Below are 16,131 nucleotides of genomic sequence, written 5' to 3' on the forward strand. Positions count from 1 at the left end.
AGGGGCTGGGTCAGATGCTCGGTCAGAGAGTCGGTGCAGACGCAATGGGCCAAATGGCTTCCTTCTGCACTGTAGGGATTCTATGATTCATGTACCACCCATGACATTGCCCCTTAGTGAGTTGGGAAACATTTGTTCCCTCCAGTGTCCATCATCCTCGTGTCATTAGAAGTGAATGGCATTCTGGGTATGCCATCCTTGCTGCGTGTGTCTATTTTACACTTTGTCTTTAACCTTTGAATATTCTCTTTGCTGATATTTTGAATATATTTGTCTCTTTTCTGCTTGTGCCTCTTGTCTCACCTCTCCAGCCTGGGGGTTGAGCAGGTCAAGAAGGTAGGGAGTATTTCACTGTTTGTGAAGAGCTCTCATCACTCTCGGGAACCATACCAACGAGGCTTGGGATAGTTTTGGTGCTGGAGCATCACTTACCTTCAAGCTAAGTGTAAAAGGTTAGAAGGCAGCAAATTGGACAAACAAACCAAGTGTGGTAGATCAGGCGTGACAAAGATGCACGAGATGTCTGAACTTTAACAGGAAGTTTGTGCGAAGTGTAATATTTTTAATACAGTGAAATCTGTCACACTTCAGATGTCATTCTTTTCCGCACCAAACACCAGAGAAAGACCTTGCACGTTTTTTTAATTTTAAAAAAGCAAGTTTCCAGAACGTGAGACGACTAAGTAGGTCACCGTTTATCTCGAGGTGCGTGTTACAATTTAGACCACCCTTGACCTCAGAATGTGCCTATTCATGCTCATGTAGACTGTGTAATCCCCCAGGGATTGGGGAGGTTAAGTGTGGCTCTAATTTAGCAGCCGGATAATACGTTGGGTGGGATTTCTCGGCTCTTCCTGCCGGTGGGATCTTTCTGCTCTCACTAACGGCGAGCCCCTGGCAGCGAGCAACGCAAATGGCCATTGACTTCGGCGGGTCTGGAAGACCCTGCCGTTGGCCAATGGCGCGCTGCCTCCCCTGCCCAGTGTGTGTACATTGAGGGGAGACGTACATGATTACAGCCGGAATTTTCCGACGGTTCATGACCCCCAGCGAGGATGGAGAACTGGGCGCTGAGGGAGAAGGAAGAGATTGTGATGATGATACGTTCCGGTGCAAAAAGATGGGAGCGGGCGGGGTGCAGCATAAATACCAGCACGGATTGGCTGGGCCGAATGGCCTGTTTCTTTCCAGCATGGATTGGCTGGGCCGAATGGCCTGTTTCTGTTCCAGCATGGATTGGCTGGGCCGAATGGCCTTGTTCTGTTCCAGCATGGATTGACTGGGTTGAATGGCCTGTTTCTGTTCCAGCATGGATTGGCTGGGCCGAATGGCCTGTTTCTATTCCTGTGCAGGTAATCTGGCCTCCGACCTTCAGCAAAGTTGAAGAAAGGTCATTAAGACAGAAGTGCTCGGTGACAGCACAAGACAGTTCCCAAATTCTGGGGTTTGTCCCCAGTGTATTGATGGTGTTGAGAGTAGTCGGGGTAATCAGTGCAAGGCGAGGCTCGTAAAATCCCACCCAAGGGCAACGGAGAATTCCGTTCTGCAAGCCTCGCTCGCCCCGGAATAGGTAAAACTCCGACCAATGTCGCCAGGGCGGCACGGGGGTGGCACAGTGGTTAGCACTGCTGCCTTACAGCGCCAGGGACCCAGGGTTCAATTCCGGCCTCATGTCACTGGCTGTGTGGAGTTTGCACATTCTCCCCGTGTCTGCGTGGGTTTCCTCCGGCTCCTCCAGTTTCCTCCCACAGTCCCAAGATGTGCGGGTTAGATGGATTAGCCATGTAAATGTGTGGGGTTACGGGGATATGATGGGTGGGCCCGGGTAAGATGCTCTGTCCGAGAGTCGGTGCAGACCCGTTGGGCCAAATGGCAGTAGGAATCTATGATCCTGAATTTCCCTGCTGGATTTCTGGGTGGGTATCTTAGAATCCTAGAATCCCGACAATACAGAAGGAGGCCATTCGGCCCACCGACTTTGCACCGACCACAATCCCACCCAGGCCTCATCCCTGCAACCCCACGTGTTCACCCCGCCAATCCCCCTGACACTAAGGGGCAATTTAGCACGACCAATCAACCTAACCCACACATTCTTGAACTGTGGGAGGAAACCGGAGCATCCGGAGGAAAACCACGCAGACACGGGGAGAACGTGCGGACTCTGCACAGACAGTGACGCAAGCTGGGGATTGAACCCGGGTCCCTGGCGCTGTGAGGCAGCGGTGCTAACCACTGTGCCACCGTGCCGCCCATCTTGTCTAATGTTGATGGCCTCTGGTCACGCTCTTCCCCACATTCGATGTGTGCGTCCATTCTCGCGAAACGTTTCCCAATTTTAAATATACCTGTTCGGTCCCAACTCGATTTCTCAGAGATCCAGCCTGCCAACCTTTTGAGTGATTTGATTTGATTTATTATTGTATTAGTATATAGTGAAAAGTATTGTTTCTTGCGCGCTATACAGACAAAACATACCGTTCATAGAGAAGGAAAGGAGAGAGTGCAGAATGTAGTGTTACAGTCATAGCTAGGGTGTAGAGAAAGATCAACTTAATGCGAGGTAGGTCCATTCAAAAGTCTGACGGCAGCAGGGAAGAAGCTGTTCTTGAGTTGGTTGGTACGTGACCTCAGACTTTTGCACCTTTTTCCCGAAGGAAGAAGGTGGAAGAGAGAATGTCCGGGGTGCGTGGGGTCCTTAATTATGCTGGCTGCTTTGCCGAGGCAGCGGGAAGTGTAGACAGAGTCACTGGATGGGAGGCTGGTTTGCGTGATGGACTGGGCTATATTCACGACCTTTTGTAGTTCCTTGCGGTCTTGGGCAGAGCAGGAGCCCCATACCAAGCTGTGATACATCCGGAAAGAATGCTATCGATGGTGCTATGTTTTCTATGGGTGATATGTCTACCTTCCAGACACTTCCATTGATTTTGATTTGATTTGATTTATTATTGTCACATGTATTAGTATACAGTGAAAAGTATTGTTTCTTGCGCGCTGTACAGACAAACCGAAGAAGAAAAGCCAGCGTGAACTGGATTAGGAGTTTTTAAAATGACCCAAACCAGCTAAATTCGGAGCTGCTGGGGGTTTTACTCTGTGGGTCTGATCCACACGGAACCTGCGCTGTACAGACTTGTCCTGGATTTTCTGGTTTTGGGCCTGGGTCACATGGCTGTCAAGGTGTCAGCCTTGTTGCTGCAGCTGATGAAGCGGATGCAGCCTTGCTGACATCCACGCCAGGGCTGTAAGAGATATTGTACAAGACATTGGTAAGGTCACACTTGGAATACTGTGTACAGTTCTGGTCACCCCATTATAGAAAGGATATTATTAAACTGGAAAGAGTGCAGAAAAGATTTACTAGGATGCTACTGGGACATGGTGGATGAGGAGAGTTATGAGGAGAGGCTGGATAGACTGGGACATTTTTCCCCTGGAGCGTAGGAGGCTCAGGGGTGATCTTACAAAGGTCTATAAAGTAATGAGGACCATAGATCAGTTAGATCGTCAACACCTTTTCCCAAAGGTAGCAGAGTCTAAAACTAGAGGGCATAAGTTTAAGGTGAGAGGGAAGATACAAAAGGGTCCAGAGGGGCAATTTTTTTCACACAGAGGGTGGTGAGTGTCTGGAACAAGCTGCCAGAGGTAATAGTAGAGGCGGGTACAATTTTGTCTTTTAAAAAGCGTATGGACAGTTACGTGGGTAAAATGGGTATAGAGGGATATGGGCCAAATGTGGGCAATTGGAACTAGATAGTGTTTTGTTAGAAAAGGAGTGGCATGGACAAGTTGGGCTGAAGGGCCTGTTTCCATGCTCTCTGACTATCTACAGTAAGAAGTCTCACAACACCAGGTTAAAGTCCAACAGGTTTATTTGGTAGCACAAGCCACTAGCTTTCGGAGCGCTGCCCCTTCATCGGGTAAGTGGCGCTTACCTGACGAAGGAGCAGCGCTCCGAAAGCTAGTGGCTTGTGCTACCAAATAAACCTGTTGGGACTTTAAGCTGGTGTTGTGAGACTTCTTACTGTGTTTACCCCAGTCCAACGCCGGCATCTCCACACTATGACTATCTATTCAGGCCTAGGCAAGGTCAGCAGCAAGCCAGGGCCCTGCCTTTTCCTGTGCACAATCCATGTACATCTCCCCCCCCCCCCCCACAACCCCTTTCAAAACAGAACAGATTAATGCGGGCAGGCTCCAATCCCATTCCAATCAATCTGAAGTAACTCTTGTTAAACAGTTCTCTCTTAACAAGGTGAGATAACCGCCCTGCAGAGCGTCTCATTTCAGACGTCTGTCTTTCTAAACGTCGTCTAGCCACCAAGAGATCAGTTCCATTCTCCTTTCTAAAGATCCGCTAATGACTGTGGGATCATGTATGGTAATTGTGTCGGAGATAAGACATTCAAGCATTTGAAGACAATCTATTTAACAGTTATCTCCTCCTTTTATGTAAAAAGAAAAGGATTGTGCTGTGCTTTCTGATTTGCTTTGAAAGCATCCTTTCCCTAAGAGCCAGCACAAAAGAATTTGAGTTTCAGAGTAAGTGTGTTCAGGATTCACAGCAGGGAGGCTGAGGAGTAGTTTGAACCTGTTAAAACAAGCCAAGAAGCACTGCGTGTGTGTGTGTGTGTGGGAGAATGGCATTCTCATCACTCTCCTGTATTTAAATACTGTGCTTTCAAGGGTGGGGTCGGGCTGGAATCGGCCTGTTTTTTTCAGTTTGTGATGGCAGAGATCTGATTTGCAACACAAGCCACTTTTAAACATATCTCGCCTCGCTACCTACTTCCACTGGTCTCTTGTTCCGTACATCTGTTTTATAGAATGCCTACGGTGCAGAGAGAGTCTGTTTGGCCAAAGGAATCTGCACCGACTGTCTTGCCCAACCCCACACCCACGCCCTAACCCCAAAACCCCACAAAGTTACCATGGCTGACCCACCTAATCTGATGGGACGGCACGGTGGCACAGTGGTTAGCACTGCTACCTCACGGCGCCAGGGACCCGGGTTCGATTCCTGGCTCGGGTCACTGTGTGTGCGGAGTCTGCGCGTTCTCCCCGTGTCTGCGTGGGTTTCCTCCGGGTGCTCCGGTTTCCTCCCATAGTCCAAAGATGTGCTGGTTAGGTGCATTGGCCGTGCTAAATTGCCCCTCAGTGTACCCGAACAGGCGCCGGAGTGTGGCAACTGGGGGATTTTCACAGTAACTTCTTTGCAGTGTTAATGTAAGCCTACTTGTGACTAATAAATAAACGTTTAACCCGCCCATCTTTGGAGTGTGGGAGGAAACCGGAGCACCCGGAGGAAGCAGACACAGGGCGAATGTGCAAATTTCATACAGACAGTGACCCAAGGCTGGAATTGAACCCGGGTCCCTGGCGCTGTGAGGCAGCGATGCTAACCACTGTGTCACCCGTGCCACCCCTTACGTTTTATGTTCATGATTTGATATCAGGCTCTGATTTGAACCCAAGGAAATCCCACCTCCTGGCACCAGAGTTCAAAGTGGGCTTTATGAGGTGTTGAGGTTGCTCCAGAGGCACTAGATGCAGAATCTTTTCTTGGCTCCCGCCTCAGTTGGGGGTACAAGATGTTTACTGCTGCTCTGTTTTCTCTGTAGCCTGCACATCTGTCTTTTTATGGAGGAGGCTGTAATGAGCTTCAGTAACTTGTGGTGCCGTGAGGTGTGACCCAGTGTGGCGACTAATAGATAACGCTTGTTTTAATCTCGTGCTGTGCCGAGGGAGAGTTAGCATCCTTTGAACGCAGCTGTGTACTTTCACAGCACACTCGAAAGCAGCCTCGCTGGGCGCCTGGGCGGAAGATACTCAGTCTGCTCACCTCCATCAGGGGTGGATGCTGATGAAAGGTCATCAGCCTGAAACGTTAGTTGTTTTTCTCTCTGTACAGATGCTGCCTGACCTGCTGAGTGTTTCCAACATTTTTTTTTTGTTTTTAATTACAGACTGTGTGTTTTTAAGTTGAGTCCAAAGATGTGCAGGTTGGGTGGATTGGCCACGCTAAATTGCCCCTTAGTGTCCTAAGATGTGTAGGTTAGATTAATCATGGGACGTGCATGGAGATAGGGTGTGGGTGGGCCTTGGTAAGATGCTCTCTCGGAGAGTCAGTGCAGACTCGATGGGCTGAATGGTCTTCAGCCTATATCAGTTCGAGATAATTTTATTCTGGTTCCCACCTTCTGCTCCCCCCCTCCCCTTAAACACCTGACTCTGGAAAAACAAGTGCGTTTTTCCTAACCTGAGAATGAACAATCCACCTTCACAAGTTAAATCGTTTAATGGCTTCTGGCGACAGTGGCAGTGCCTCTTCGATTAAGTGATGGGTTGTCTCGAGTGTTAGCCCGAAATCAGCCATAAGCCCTGGTGAGCCAGGTACCAGCGCAGTACTGAGGGAGTGCTCCATCGTTAAGGTTGCCATCTGTGATCGAAGAGGAGGCGATGGCCTAGTGGTGTTATCGCTAGACTATTAATCCAGAATCTCAGCTGATGTTCCGGGGACCCGGGTTCGAATCCCGCCACGGCAGATGGTGGGATTTGAATTCAATAAAAAAAATCTGGAATTAAGAATTTACTGATGACCATGAAACCGTTGTGGGAAAAACCCATCCGGTTCACTCATGTCCCTTAGGAAAGGAAATCTGCCATCCTTACCTGGTCTGGCCTACATGTGACTCCCGAGCCACAGCAATGTGGTTGGCTCTCAACTGCCCTCCAAGGGCAACTAGGGATGGGCAATAAATGCTGGCCAACCAGCGACACCCATGTCCCATGAATTAATAAAAAAAAGTATTCCTGAAGGTTTCACCACATGACTTGCCCCAAACTGCAGCTATTAGTCTCCAACACCTCCATCCTTGTGACGCACTGCCTTCTTACTCTAATTGGAAAGCAAAAAGACTCTACGCAATTGACTGTCAGCCAAACAACCACTCCTCCCCCACCCCGCCATTTTAAAGATTTTTATAAATACTCCAATCATTTTTTTCACGCCCAGATGATTTTTCTCCAGGCTGGCACACAGCAGTGTCCTGGAGATTGGTCTTCAGTTCCTTGGAGGGGTTGGCATCTCTGTCCATCGTCAGTCAATGCCATCTTCCAACACCTGCCCAGGTGAACATCAAAAATCCAGGTGGCAGCACCCGAGATGGTGCCAGGGTGGTTCTCCCAGTGACTTGGCCAACATCTACCTGTCAACTCACATCACTCAAAACAGGTTAAACTGTACATGGCAGGTGGAACCAGTTGCACTGGCAACCGCCACATCATTGTCATAAAGCAATGACCCCCCCCCTCCCCATTGGATGTGCAAGGTGCTATATCAATCCAAGTCTTTTCCTTTTCTCCCTAACTGACATGAGTGTTTTTGAAGCCTATTTTATTTTTGTGTTTTATTCCCTCCTTTTCCTCTTCCTGGAACACTGGGAATTGGGTCCACAGACGCAGGAAGCTGTGTCGAACCTCCCCCAGACAGTGATTTTAAATTAAACTGGGACTGGGCCAATGCGAAGACCAGGGAACCTTCTGCCCCTCTCTATTGGGGCAACTGCTTAGTGATTAGGACTAAGATCTATAATGTCTTGGGCTGCTTGCTTTACCCGAAGACAGCACAGGATACAGGAGATGAACCATATTTGTTGAGTGCAGGTCAGTGCTTATCACAGCGGGGAGCCATTATAGGGAGCACAGCATAATTCCTCCATGGCTAGGAGGAATTCTTGGTTCTGCAATGTAGGATGAGCTGGATGGTGGAGAAAAGTTGTTCTTTCTGCCTCTTTGGTGTGGCACGGTGGCACAGTGGTTAGCACTGCTGCCTCACAGCGCCAGGGACCCGGGTTTGATCCCCAGCTTGGGCCACTGTCTGTGCAGAGTCTGCACGTTCTCCCCGTGTCTGCGTGAGTTTCCTCCGGGTGCTCCTGTTTCCTCTCAAGTCCAAAGATGTGCGGGTTAGGTTGATTGGCCATGGTAAATTGTCCATTATCGTCAGGGGGTAAATACGTGTAGTTATGGGTATAGGGCCTGGGTGGGATTGTGGTTGGTTCAGACCTCGATGGGCCAAATGGCCTCCTTCTGCACTGTAGGGATTCTATGATTCTATTCTGGTTATTCTATGCTGGTTGGGTGCATTGGCCATGCTAAATTCTCCCTCAGTGTCCCTGAACAGGCGCCGGAGTGTGGCGACTAGGGGATTTTCACAGTAACTTCATTGCAGTGTTAATTTAAGCCTACCTGTGACACTAATAAATAAACTTTAAAAACTCCAGTTCAGATACCCCAGGGGTGCCAAATGAACATGAGGGAAGGCGGTGGTGTAGAGCTATTGTCGCTGGACTAGTAATCCAGAAGCAAAGGTAACCCTCTGGGAAACCTGGGTTCGAATCCCACCACGGCAGATGGTGAAATTTTAATTCCAGCAAAAATCTGGAATTAAGAATCTACTGATGACCATGAAACCATTGTCGATTGTCGGAAAAACCCGACTACTACTAATGCCCTTTAGGGAAGGAAATCTGCCGTCCTTACCCAGTCTGGCTTACATGTGACTCCAGAGCCACAGCAATGTGGTTGATTCTTAAATGCCCCCGGGCAACTAGAGATGGGCAATAAATGCTGGCCAGCCAGCAACGCCCATGTCCCATAAATGAATTAAAAAAACAGCAGGAGTTTGATGCAAATATCAGATCCCCACCCCCTCAACTTCTGGGTGGATATTTTTTTGATTTGATTTATTATTGTCACATGTATTGGTATAGAGTGAAAAGTATTGTTTCTTGCGCGCTATACAGATAAAGCATACCGTACATAGAGAAGGAAAGGAGAGGATGCTGAATGTAGTGTTACAGTCACAGCTAGGGTGTAGAGAAAGATCAACTTAATGGTGGCCATTGTACAACATTCAATCCAGTCACAATTCGAGTTTAGTGTCCAGGCTCGTGCAGGGGAAGGCCATTTCTATGTCTAACAATCGGCAGTAATTCAATGAGAAAGACAAGAAATATATTAAGATTCAGATCTGATCTATTCAGATCTGAACCCTTTGCCTTCATCAGCGTACAACCCTGAATGGTGTGGAGTAGTACATTTCATCCCTTAAGTCGCAAACTCCTTTGGATTCAACAATTTTAAGTCCCAGGAACAGTGCAATGAAACAGTTGCCCACAAGATCTTGCATTAATTATCACATTCTCAGCACTTGCTAAAGCTCTGTAAAACCAGTGCATTATTTTGGAAATGGCTGTTAAAGTTTTAAAGTTTATTTATTAGTGTCACAAGTAGGCTTAAGTTAACACTGCAATGATGTTACTGTGAAAATCCCCTAGTCGCCACACACCGGCGCCTGTTCGGGTAACACTGAGGGAGAATTTAGCACGGCCAATGCACCCTAACCTGCACGTCTTTCGGACTGTGGGAGGAAACCGGAGCACCCGGAGGAAACCCACGCAGACATGGGGAAAGCGTGCAAACTCCACACAGACAGTGACCCAAGCCGGGAATCGAACCCGGGTCCCTGGCGCTGTGAGGCAGCAGTGCTATCCACTGTGCCACTCATTATTTTCAAATTTGTCTACATGATTATGAGGAGCATGGACAGAGTGGATAGTCAGAAGCTTCTTCCTAGGGTGGAAGAGTCAATTAGTAGGGGGCAGAGGTTTAAAGGAGGTTTGAAGGAGATGTACGAGGCAAGTTTTTTACACGGGGGGGGGGGGGGGGGGGGGGGGGTGCCTGGAACTCGCTGCCGGGGAAGGTAGTGGAAGCAGATACGATAGTGAGTTTTAAGGGGCATCTGGACAGATACATGAATAGGATGGGAATAGAGGGATATGGTCCCCGGAAGGGTAGGAGGTTTTAGTTCAGTTGGGCAGCATGGTCGGTGCTGGCTTGGAGGGCCGAAGGGCCTGTTCCTGTGTTGTAATTTTCTTTTTTCTTGGTGAGTGAGGCCTGATAAACAGTGATCGAGTGACACAAGGATACAGCCAGTATAATTAGCCCACGCGGTGTGTACAGTGTCAAGTGATACGATTGTTAACTACTTGTATGACACAGAAGGAGGCTATTCAGCCCATTGAATCCATGCCGGCTCTCCGTGGAGCAACCCCGTCACTCCCATTCCCCCACCCGCTTCTCGGCCCTCTGTAAGTTTATGTCACTCGCGTGTCCGTCCAATCCCTTGTTGAAGTCATTGATCGTTTCCGCTTCTGCCACCCTGAAGTTCCACACCGTCATCACGGGGTGGGATTTTCCAGACGCACTCGCTCCAACACCGGAAATTCCCGCCTGAGGTCAACGACCTTTGTCTGGCCCGTGTCCCACCCACTACGGTTCCCGTGGCGGGAGGGATGGGAAAATTCTGCCCACAGTGCGTAAAAAATAATGTTCCTCACATTCCACTCTATCAAGGGCACTCCACGTATTTTCTAGTGACCAAAACTGGACACAATACTCTGGCATAGAATAGAATAGAATCCCTACAGTGGAGAAGATGAAGAAGGCCATTTGGCCCATCGAGTCTGCACCGACAATAACCCCACATATGTACCCTGCCAATCGGGTCAATTTAGCATGGCCAATCAACCTCACCCGCACATCTTTGGAGTGTGGGAGGAAACCGGAGCACCCGGAGGAAACCCACGCAGGCGTGGGGAGAATGCGCAAACTCCACACAGTGATCCAAGGCCGGAATCGAACCTGGGTCCCTGGTACTGTGAGGCCGCAGTGCTAACCACTGTGCTACCGTGCCGCCCAAGTTGTGGCCACACTAGAACTTTATTCGGGTTCAACATAACTTTCCTACTTTTGTACCTGAAACCCCTATTTATAAAGTCCAAGGTCCCATGCGCTTTGCTAATTACTCTCTCAATGTGTCCTGCCACTTGTGTCAAATGATAAGAAATAGGATAATTTGGTAGCAAAAGCCACACAAGCTTCGAAAGCTTGTGTGGCTTTTGCTACCAAATAAACCTGTTGGACTTTAACCTGGTGTTGTTAAACTTCTTACTGTGTTTACCCCAGTCCAACGCCGGCATCTCCACATCAAGAAATAGGAGCCAGGAACAGGCCATTCGGCCCATCGAGTCTGTTCCACCATTCAATAAGATCAGAGCTGATCTGGTTGTGGCCTGAAGTCTAATGCTTGTCCCCCATAACCCTTGACTCCCGTAGAGTCATACATGCAGAAAAGACCCTTTGGCCCATCGAGTCTGCACCGACAATATCTACCACTAAAGGTGCGCTAATCCCATTTTCCTGCCCTCGATCCTTGTCGATCGGAGATCTGTCTAACCCAGCACTGAATATATCCAAAGATGTGGAGATGCCGGCGTTGGACTGGGATAAACACAGTAAGAAGTTTAACAACCTGGTGTTGTTAAACTTCTTACTGTGTATATCCAAAGAGCCAGCCTCCACTGCTCTCTGAGGGAGGAAATCCCAAACAGCCCCCTCCAAAGGAAGAAGTTCATGTGTGTACAGACTCCCCAGGTCCCTCTGTCCCTGGTGCACACTTTTGTTTTAAAATAAAAAGTCCAGACAAAGAACAATACAGCACAAGAACAGGCCCTTCGGCCCACCAAGCCTGCGCCGATACGCGGCTTCTATCCCTCTGTTCGCCTCCCATTCATGAGTCTATCAAGATACACCTTGAATGTTGCTAATGTGGCTGCTTCCACCACCTCCACTGGCAGGCACCCAGTGGAGGAGGTGGAAGCACCAGTGAGTAAATTTAAGGAGGAGTTAGACAGATTTTTAATTGGTAATGGGTTGAAGGGTTATGGGAAGAAGGCAGGAAAATGGGGATGAGGAGCATATCAGTCACGGTCGAATGCGGAGCAGACTTGATGGGCCGAATGGCCTAATTCTGCTCCTGGATCTTACGAACTCATGAACCCTCTGTGTGAAAAACGTTCCCCGCACATGCCCCCTAAACTTTCCCCCCCTCACCTTTAACCTGTGTCCTCTTGTAGTTGACCCTTCCACTCTGGGGAAAAAGCCCCTGACTATCCACCCTGTCTGTGTCTTTCACCGTTTTATAGACTTCTATCAGACGAAGAGTATTAAAAGCTTGCTATCTCGGCAAGCAGGTTTCTGTGATACGGAGGAGTGGCCAGGAGGAATGAAAGGAACATCACACCCTTCTTGATAAGTAGCTTACTTTATGAGACACAGTAAAATGGCTGCAGAGTCTAAATGGAATCTGTGTTGGAGACTGGATCAGTTTGTACTTTGAGAAGGCCAGCAACATGTTTGTAACCAGTACTTGTAGCTATATTGGGACTGCCATGCCCGACGTTTAGAGAGCACCAGTCCATCACCTGACGTCACAACCATCTTAACCTCTTAGTGAGTAGGATTTGCTCCAGGAATCCCCGTGAGCTCACAGCCGTGTCTCTCTATCACTCCATCTCTACAGTTGCACACTTCTCTTTTGTCACCTCGCTGTTTATCCAGCCTGCACTCATTCTGCTTTTTCCCATCTTGTCTTTCACAGTGGGAGACAATGGCTCTGAGGAGAAAGGTGGTGTGGGTCGGCCATCTTGTGCTCAACTGACAACACTGGCTGATGGGAGTGGAAAACAGGAAGAAGATGATGCTGAGATTGACCCTAAAACCCAGGAGGGAAATGAAGGTAGCTGGTAACCCTCGGGGGGGGTTTCTGGATTTCTTTTCATTGCTGTTTTAGTAACTGAGACCCGTTAATATTGAGTGTTCCTCAGTAACATCCCTCAGTGCCCCCGGATTTGGGGGAAGTACTGCTTTTGATGTTTTTATGACTTACATTAAAGGGGAGGGGGGAAGGGGGGATGGGATGGGAATGTGAGATGATATGGGGTGGGGGGAGGGGGTGGGGAATGTGGAGGGGGAGGGGATGGGGTGGAATGGGAATGTGAGATGATACGGAGTGGGGAGGGGTGGGGGGAAGGGGGTGGGGGGAGAGTGGGAATGGGGAGGGGGAAAGGGGGTGGGGGGAGGGTGGGGAATGCGGAGGGGGTGGGGAGGGGATGTAGGGTCGGAGCTGGGATGTGGGGAGGGGATGTGGGGGGAGGGTGGGTAATGTGAAGAAGTACTTTTATTCGGCAGCCAGTGGTAATGACCTGGGGGCTTGTTGCCGTGGAGGCTGCAGGGAGCGGAGAGGGTGAATGATTTGGGGAGGAAATGAGGTGAGTTTTCAGGGATATGGGGAGAGTGCTGGGGGTTGGAGCTGATTGGATTGCTCTGCGGAGAGCTGGCATGAGCTTGATGGGCTGAACGGGCTCCTTCCGTGCCGTGATGACTCTCTACGACCCAATAGAGATGAGGCTAGTGGGCTGCAGCATCCAGTGTCGCAGTGATCCAGGTTTGAGCCGGGAGCTGAAGAGAGACAGATGTTGTCCAGCCAGGCTGGGATTCCCGGTTACAAACACAATCCGGGGACCTCTGCCGGAACAGCAACATCCGGTGAGATTGTGGAATGAAAGTGCCAAGTCTGCCTGCGATGCCCTATGCAGTTCAATAGCCACCTGGCACTCACTCAGCTGGCTCACTTGAGGTGATTGGGTGAGGCACTTTGAACTCTGGTGTCAATCAGAATCCTCAGGAGAGGTGGGAGAGCGAATAAATTGGAAAGCTGTTTATTTATTTATTGACACTTGAATAGAAGCATAAATACTTCAGATGCAAGAAACCTTAAACTTTCAATCCCTCCACCACTGACGCACAGTGGCAGCAGTTTGTACCATCTACAAGATGCACTGCAGCAACTCGCCAAGGCTCCTTAGGCAGCATCTTCCAAACCCATAACCACTACCATCTAGAAGGGCAAGGGCAACAGATACAGGGTAGCACGGTGGCACAGTGGTTAGCACTGCTGCCTCTCGGCGCCGGGGACCCAGGTTCGATTCCCGGCTTGGGTCACTGTCTGTGTGGAGTCTACACGTTCTCCCCATGTCTGCATGGGTTTCCTCCGGGCAGTCTGGTTTCCTCCCACAGTCCGAAAGATGCTGTTTAGATGCATTGTCCCTGCTAAATTCTCCCTCAGTGTTACCCGAACAAATCCCCCGGCGACTGGGGGGGATTTTCACACTAACTTCATTGCAGTGTTAATGTAAGCCTGCTTGTGACACTAACAAATAAACTTAAACTGAAAAATAAGTTAAACCTGGAAACACCACCACCTGCAAGTTCCCCTCCAAATCACTCACCATCCTGACTTGGAAACAAATCGGCTGTTCCTTCACTGTGGCTGGGTCAAAATCCTGGAACTCCCTCCCTAACAGCACAGTGGGTGTTCCTACAACACCTGGACTGCAGCGGTTCAAGAAGGCAGCTCACCCACCACCTTGTTGAGGGCAAGTAGGGATGGGGAATAAATGGTGACCTCGCCAACGATAAAACACATCCTATAAATAAATAAAAAGTAATCGGATATAAAAACCAAAAATGCTGGAAGTACAAAGCAGGCCATGCAGCGTCGATAGCGAGAGAAAGAGAGTTAACGGGGGAATTTTCCATCTCTCCCGCGGAATCGCCACGGGCAGGGAGGGGCAGTGGACCGTGCAAAGATCCATTGACCTCGGGTGGGATTTCCTGGTTTTGAGGTGAGCGCGGCTGGAAAATCCAGCCCAGGGTCAGTCCGGCTTGATTTCTCTCTCCGTAGATGCTGCCAGACCGGCCGAGTATTTCCAACGTTTGATCTTGTACAGGAAAGCCTTAAGCGCAGTCTTTTACTCAGCTGAAAATATCTTCACTTTTAGCATGTGGCTCTGAGGCCGTTTATTCCCGTCACCCAGTGGAAGTTTTGTACTGTTGTCTGTACATATTTGATGGCGAAAAATGAAAATTTCAACATGAGAAAAATTTCATTTGATCTGAAAATTTGCTTAGAAGCCCACAGGTGGCACGGTGGTACAGCGGTTAGCACTACTGCCTCACAGCGCCAGGGACCCAGGTTCGATTCCCGCTTTGGGTCACTGTCTGCGTGGAGTCTGCACATTCTCCCCGTGTCTGCGTGGGTTTCCACCGGGTGCTCCGGTTTCCTCCCACACTCCAAATATGTGTGGGTTAGGTGGATTGGCCACGCTAAATTGTCAGGGGGACTAGCTAGGGTAAATAATGTGGGGAATAGGGCCTGGGTGGGATTGTGGTCGGTGCAGACTCAATGGGCCGAATGGCCTCCTTCTGCACTGTAGGGATTCCATGATTCGATGAAACTGCACCTTGCTGAACATTCTTTGTTTTCTGCTACGAGGGTTCAGAGGAAATATTCTCCCTGATCAATATTTTGGTGTTTGAATAAATACTTGCTTGTTGACCCGGTGTCAACCTCAATCTTCCCATCAGCAGGTTCCAAGGATTCTAGTATTGGAGAGCGTTTGACTCTCGGACTGGTCCTGACTTGGAAAACATTTGTTTTCTTGGTCCTTTCAGTGTGTTGGTGTTGATTTTGAACTTGCCTTTTCTGCGCCGCACTGCATGTTTTACATTTAATATGGTTCTGTGTTGCCCATTGCGCACTTCAGGGGGAATTTTAAAGTTTATTTATTAGTGTCACAAGTTAGGCTTACATTAACACCACAATGACGTTACTGTGAAAATCCCCTCGTTGCCACACTCCGGCGCCTGTTCAGGTCAATGAGGGAGAATTTAGCACGGCCAATGCACCCTAACCAGTGCGCCTTTCGGACTGTGGGAGGAAACCGGAGCACCCGGAGGAAACCCATGCAGACACGGGGAGAACGTGCAAACTCCACGCAGACAGTGACCCAAGCCGGGAATCGAACCCAGGTCCCTGGCGCTATGAGGCAGCAGTGCTACCCACTGTGCCACCGTGTCGCCCACTGAAGGAAGTCTTCAGTGCAGTGATATATAATACAATAGGTGGCCTATATTACTGACCTCTCGACACATCCATTATAAACGCACATCACTACTTTTACACATGTGCAAAACTGGTCTAATTTCAACTCGGAATGGCAGTACCAAAAAAAACAGTCGGACATGGGCGGCACGGTGGCACAGTGGTTAGCACTGCTGCCTCTCAGCGCCAGGGACCCGGGTTCAATTCCCGGCTTTGGGTCACTGTCTGTGCAGAGTCTGCACATTCTCCCCGTGTCCACGTGGGTTTCCTCCGGGTGCTCC

The 16,131-nt window shown here is 49.3% G+C and overlaps 1 protein-coding gene across 1 annotated transcript in view; it reads left to right on the plus strand.

Moving 5' to 3' along the window:
• Positions 1 to 683: 683 nt before the first annotated feature.
• LOC144487692 (ras-responsive element-binding protein 1-like) overlaps positions 684 to 16,131 on the plus strand; it is a gene marked incomplete at its 3' end in the record, with an annotated part of 71,004 nt that continues 55,556 nt past the window's right edge. The window contains exons 1-2 of the mRNA XM_078205774.1: positions 684 to 705; positions 12,506 to 12,643. The remainder of the gene's footprint in view (positions 706 to 12,505; positions 12,644 to 16,131) is intronic.

This window comes from Mustelus asterias, unplaced genomic scaffold, assembly GCF_964213995.1.
Source record: "Mustelus asterias unplaced genomic scaffold, sMusAst1.hap1.1 HAP1_SCAFFOLD_979, whole genome shotgun sequence".
NCBI classification, from domain to species: domain Eukaryota; kingdom Metazoa; phylum Chordata; class Chondrichthyes; order Carcharhiniformes; family Triakidae; genus Mustelus; species Mustelus asterias.